This window comes from Parasteatoda tepidariorum, chromosome 1 (assembly GCF_043381705.1).
Source record: "Parasteatoda tepidariorum isolate YZ-2023 chromosome 1, CAS_Ptep_4.0, whole genome shotgun sequence".
In the NCBI taxonomy this organism is placed as follows: Eukaryota; Metazoa; Arthropoda; class Arachnida; order Araneae; family Theridiidae; genus Parasteatoda; species Parasteatoda tepidariorum.
This window is the reverse complement of record NC_092204.1, coordinates 46,174,990-46,180,381: the sequence shown is the minus strand read 5'-3', so window position 1 is coordinate 46,180,381 and position 5,392 is coordinate 46,174,990. Positions and strand designations below refer to the sequence as shown.

At 33.6% G+C, this 5,392-nt stretch overlaps 1 long non-coding RNA gene across 1 annotated transcript; it reads left to right on the top strand.

The window, feature by feature from the left end:
* Nucleotides 1-531: 531 nt before the first annotated feature.
* Nucleotides 532-3,116, top strand: LOC122269475 (uncharacterized). The gene is made up of 2 exons (XR_006225206.2): nucleotides 532-1,003; nucleotides 2,932-3,116. It is a non-coding gene; the product is annotated as an uncharacterized lncRNA (long non-coding RNA).
* Nucleotides 3,117-5,392: the final 2,276 nt, after the last annotated feature.

Here is a 5,392-nt window from a genome sequence, read left to right as displayed (position 1 = left end):
TATTGTTTTAATTTTTGTGTTTTATTATTTTCTTAAAATGTAATAATTTTGGGTGAATTTTATTTCTGATTTAGGTTTATTATTCTTTTAGGGGAACGGTCTTTAATGGTCTCGGAGCTTGCTCGTTCCCGCTTGGGTGTCTCAATTTTATTGATGGTATAGTTTTGTAACTTTTACTATGTCTTTTACAAACTCTTCTACTTCTACCTGCTCCAATTTTATTGTAATTACTTTTGTACTTTCTAATTGGTTTTAAAAGTATTGTTTTAATATGTTATACTGTGTTGTTCTTTCGTAAATTTTGCACGTTTATCTTTAAAATTGTTTTTTTAACTGACACTTTTAATTTATTGCTGTTTTAATGTTTTATCACCTTACATGATTTTTGCTGCTCTGCGCCCGCCTTGTTCATGGGCTGTTGCCATATCTGATATGTATTTTATGTATCTTATGTTTGTACTGTTTTCTGGATTTTTTTGATTTTAAGAAGTATTTACCCGTATGCCCTAAGTGAGGGCGGGTTGGGGAAAATTTTTCCATTCTTTTTGTTAAAAATCTTTTTTTTCCTTTCTTTTTTTAGTATTGCTTCAAAAAAATCATTCCTAATGTCAGAAATAAACAATACGTCATCAAATAAAACAAATTATACTATTGAAATATTGAAGCAATTCTTTCTCGATCGGAATTTTGATTGGTTGAAGAACTTTATTCAGTTTGGAATTTTTGCATCAGATTTTAATTTTTGTTTTTGGATGTAATTACCAATATCTGCCGTCCACTTTATCTACCATATGTTTGTGTATTGTTCTGTCAAAAATATGAAAACAGTGCCACAAATCAATTCGGCATCCCAATTAAATTATCACCTGTTGTGGTTAATGCAACGTAGCTGTAGCACTATATAATTTTCAGAATTAGAAAACGCCATTACTTATAGATTTCACAGCGTGAATTAAGGTTGTATACCTTTCATACCTAATTTTGAAGCAAAATTCTTACTAAGGTAAGTGTTATAAATTTTGCTAACGTTTAGATAAGTCACAATCTTGCGCTAAATATTTTACAAGAATTAAAACTCTTTGAATAAATTGCACGCCGAAAGAATTAAGCAAATTTAACGAAATTAACTAAAAGTACTAAAAACGGTAGAAAAGTCTAATGATTAAGCTTAGGGGAGAGTGGGGTCAATTGTAACATTTTTCACTTAACTATTTTTAAGTAACAAAAAATCCAATACATTATTAGTATTAATTGACAGACGAATAAAGTAGACTATCCTCTACTAGAAAAAATAATAAATGCCTAATTTTAGATGCTATTATATTAGTAATTAACAATTTTTGACAGTCGTGCACTTGCTACAATTGTCCCCACTTACGGGGTCAATTGTAACAGTTCATAAATTCAACTACAGCATAGTTAATTATACATATTATCATAGTTGTGATATATTTTTTTATTGATCAAAATAGTAGTGATATTTTAGGAGTAAAAATAATAATGAGCAGAGACCTAAAGGGTTAAACTTTTAACTTTAAGGGGTTAAAAATTTTAATTTATGCTGTGAAAGGTGACAAATAAAATAATGCACATGCAACATAATATAAATGATATAGGAAACTATTGGTGGTTCTTAAAGAGTTAAGTAATGGTTTGTAAACATAAGATTATTTATTTTCAGCTGTTACAATCGTCCCTTTACTTATTGTTACAATCGTCCCCAAGACGCCATTTCAGCTTCATTTGTTAAAAACAATGGTAGTTAATTAACAAAACTAATCTTTTTTTGAAATGTTAATTAAGGTGTCCACTTGCATATTCGGTTAATAATTTTTATTTGTTTAAACAAAATTACTTTGTTACAATATAATATTCTAATACCAAAAAAAGTACTTCCGTAGCGTGAAAATATCTTTTGTTATGTAACTCTTTCAAAAGTGCATAAAAATGGTTGCCAGCAGGGGTGTACATGTAAATTTATTAAATACACCTTGTGCGCCACCTAGGAACCAAATCTAGAACCTAACACTCGAAATTTTTGCTCTGTTACAATCGTACCCTGTTACAATTGACCCCACTCTCCCCTATGGAGTGACTATGTGTTAGTGTTTTGAGTCGCACACTTTAGGAGTTATTATAAAGATTTGTTGAAGCATATCGTCAGACATATAGATAGAAAATGCACCCAGCTCGAAAGATTATGTTTAAATGAGATATAGCCCAAACTGGGCTTTAAAGAAAATGGACATAGCTTGAAATGTATGGTTAAGAAATGGGGTATAGTTCGAAACACATGCTTAATAGAGATAAAAGAATATAGCTCGAAATGTGTCTTTAAGAATATGGATACAAATCAAAAAATGTGCAAAAGAAAATTTATGCAGCAAAAAATACGTCTTTTTAATGTTCAACCTATATTCAACAACTAAACAAGGAATTTTCTACTTAATTTTCTTTAGAATGTTTTTAGCACTAAGCATGATTATCATTAAGCATGAAAAGCAAACATAATTGGCATATTTCAAGTTTACTTTTCAGCCAGTAAGACCGAATCTTATATGCGAAAATCCAATGAATAGATCAAAATTTGTTGATAATATGTTACTGGTGTGTTTCTGGTTATACATATTTGAGAGATTTCGCACTCTCACGTAGCATCCTGCCCAATCCCATACGTAGCAAGAGTAACTGCACAGGGCATAACCTTACGTACGAGGATGTGCGGGAGGCTATATGCGAGTGCAAAATCACTGATCTGAATCAGTGTTCTCCCCAGTTGGTAATTTTGATCGTTGCGGAATTAACCTCAAAGCGAAAATCAAATTATTTGATCAAAAATTATTCGCAGTAATACGTATTTGCTCTATTTAGCTCCGATTTCGGAGATCAGTCTATCAAGCATTTAAATTTGTATATGCTATTATTTGATAGAAAAAATGAAGATTTGGATAATTCTCCTGAGTATCATCGGCCTAGCTTTGTGTGAAATTGATCCTGAAGCACTGAAAGAATCTCAATGTGAAGAATCAAGCATTGCAGAGGCTGAATTTAACGAAAAGGATCAAGTCTGCCTAAGATGCTTTGAGATATTTGAAAATAAAGATTTTATGCGATCATCTTGCAGGTATGTTTTCATTACAATTAATAAGGATTAAATAAAAGTTACTTTTTAGTTTTTACAATATATTCCAAGCTATACAGATTATGAGGAAATTTTAAGCCAAAGTGAAATATTGATTTGCCATCCATTAAAGTTGAAAATCTATTTAATATTAGCAAAAACTTTTCAACTTAACAAACTCTTCAATTGAGGCCACCCTGGCCGAGTGATATCGCCCGTCAAACGCTGTGTGTTTCTTGGAGGTAGTGGGTTCGAATTCCGCTGTTTCCTTGGATGTATCTCCGCGCTGTCCTTTTTAGTATTGTGCTACCTGTCCTTCAACTTGACAGAGGTTTACAAGCCTTAATTAAGTCCACGGTAAAGTATTGTACTTTTACTTAAATCACACTAATGCTACAAGAGTGGGCTATTGTTGATGGTCTAGGAAACATCCCTGAGGAGGATCTGGAGATAACATATATACGTCACATCCCATTTTACCAGGAGAACACATTCACACACCATTTATCTGTAGATTCATCCGCCGATTGACCTGAACCAGAGCACGATCTATCTCCGATCCGGTACCTCCAGAGTGTTATGATTTGATTTGTTATGGGAATCGCCAATCACCATTTTGTAAACGGGGATATTTCCGCCTGCGGGGATCGTTCTCACGAACACTAAGACATGGGTTCAACACTCTACCATTCAGGCTATTCCGGTCTCTAATTGAGCACACAAACGTGTAAATGCATGTCGTAACAATAAATAAATAAAATCTTCTATTAGCTGGATTCGGTCCGAGTTCTTCAATCTCCCCTCCTCAATAATATGGTTTATTTTCAAAATATTAATAAGAGCAGTAGAGAAAATTTCATGTTATAATTTTCATAATGTTCAGTGTTACTTTCAAATTGAATGTCTTATGTTTCTTTTTGAACTGCTACTATTAAATATTAAATTTGTTAATAGCCTGGATATTAGATTATGGGCTTAACCCATTTATTGTTTAACTTCATTCTGATAGATAAGCGCTATTTGGATTTAATTTGACGCTTTGTAATTCATGTCTCAGTGATTCAGTTCGCAAAACGTAGGGTTCAATATTTGTACATAATTTCTTAATACATATTTATTTTAATTTCTTAACAATATTTGCACATATAGCACTTTTGTTAACAGCCATAGTACTTTAGAGACTGTCAAATAGAACTATACGTTTGAACCGTACTCTTGTGATATGACAAGTCAAATGACTTGTCAAGTCAGATGATTTCTTTATTTATTTATTTACAAGCACATTCGGGGGCTGGTATGAGCAACACAAAGAAAGGCTCTAAGACATTACATATATAGAAGAGCAGAGTGCACAAATTAGAAAAAGGCATCTCAAAGGATTACAGAGGGACTCGAACCCACTACCTTCCCATTTCAGAGTGTTGGATAGGTGACACCGCTTGGTCAGGGAAGGCCCTTCTCTTTTTCTAAACAACCATGTCAAAAAGTCGTTTTCTCTTCGATTTGTTTTAAACGTTAGGCCGAGAGGTAAATATTATAATAAAAAGAATCTTCAATTTCATTGTTATAGTTGTTGGTTTATGTAGCATTAGAGCTGCACAATGGGCTATTGGCGACGGTTGGGGAAACATCCTAAAAATGATGCGAAGACCTGTCATCCCAATTTTGATCCCTTTTAGAGGGAATAGCCAACACCTACTAGAAGGTGGTTCAAGAGGTGAAGGTGAAACTTTAGGTGGTTATAGAATAGCACCCCCTTTTCGGTAGCCCAACGACCTGTGCACGAAGTAGAGCACTTCACGAGCAGTCGAGAACAGTTTAACGAGGACCGATACCGCGCACTCTCGGTTCTTTTGAAGGCTGATCAAAGTGGTCACACACCCGCACACTGACCGTAGCCAGTGATGCTTGACTTCGGTGTTCTACTGGGCATCGTGTCTTAACAATCAGTCCGATGCGGGGTAATAATTAATTTCGATTGCAAAGGGTTGTAAGTGATATCGAGTTGGCAATCCTATTATAATACAATATGAATTAAAGAATTTTAAAAATTTATGCTATGCATGAAAATATAATAATCAAAGTACCTCGAACTCTTTTTAGTATTCTTTTGCCTTATTTATTTTTACACATACGTATGAGGTCTAGTTTACTCATTACAAAATACGACTATCCAAAGAACTGAAAGCACAAGTTACAAAGGGACATCACAAAGAAACAACCAAGGTTAAGATGGGATTCGTACCCGCTATATCCACGACACAGAGCCTT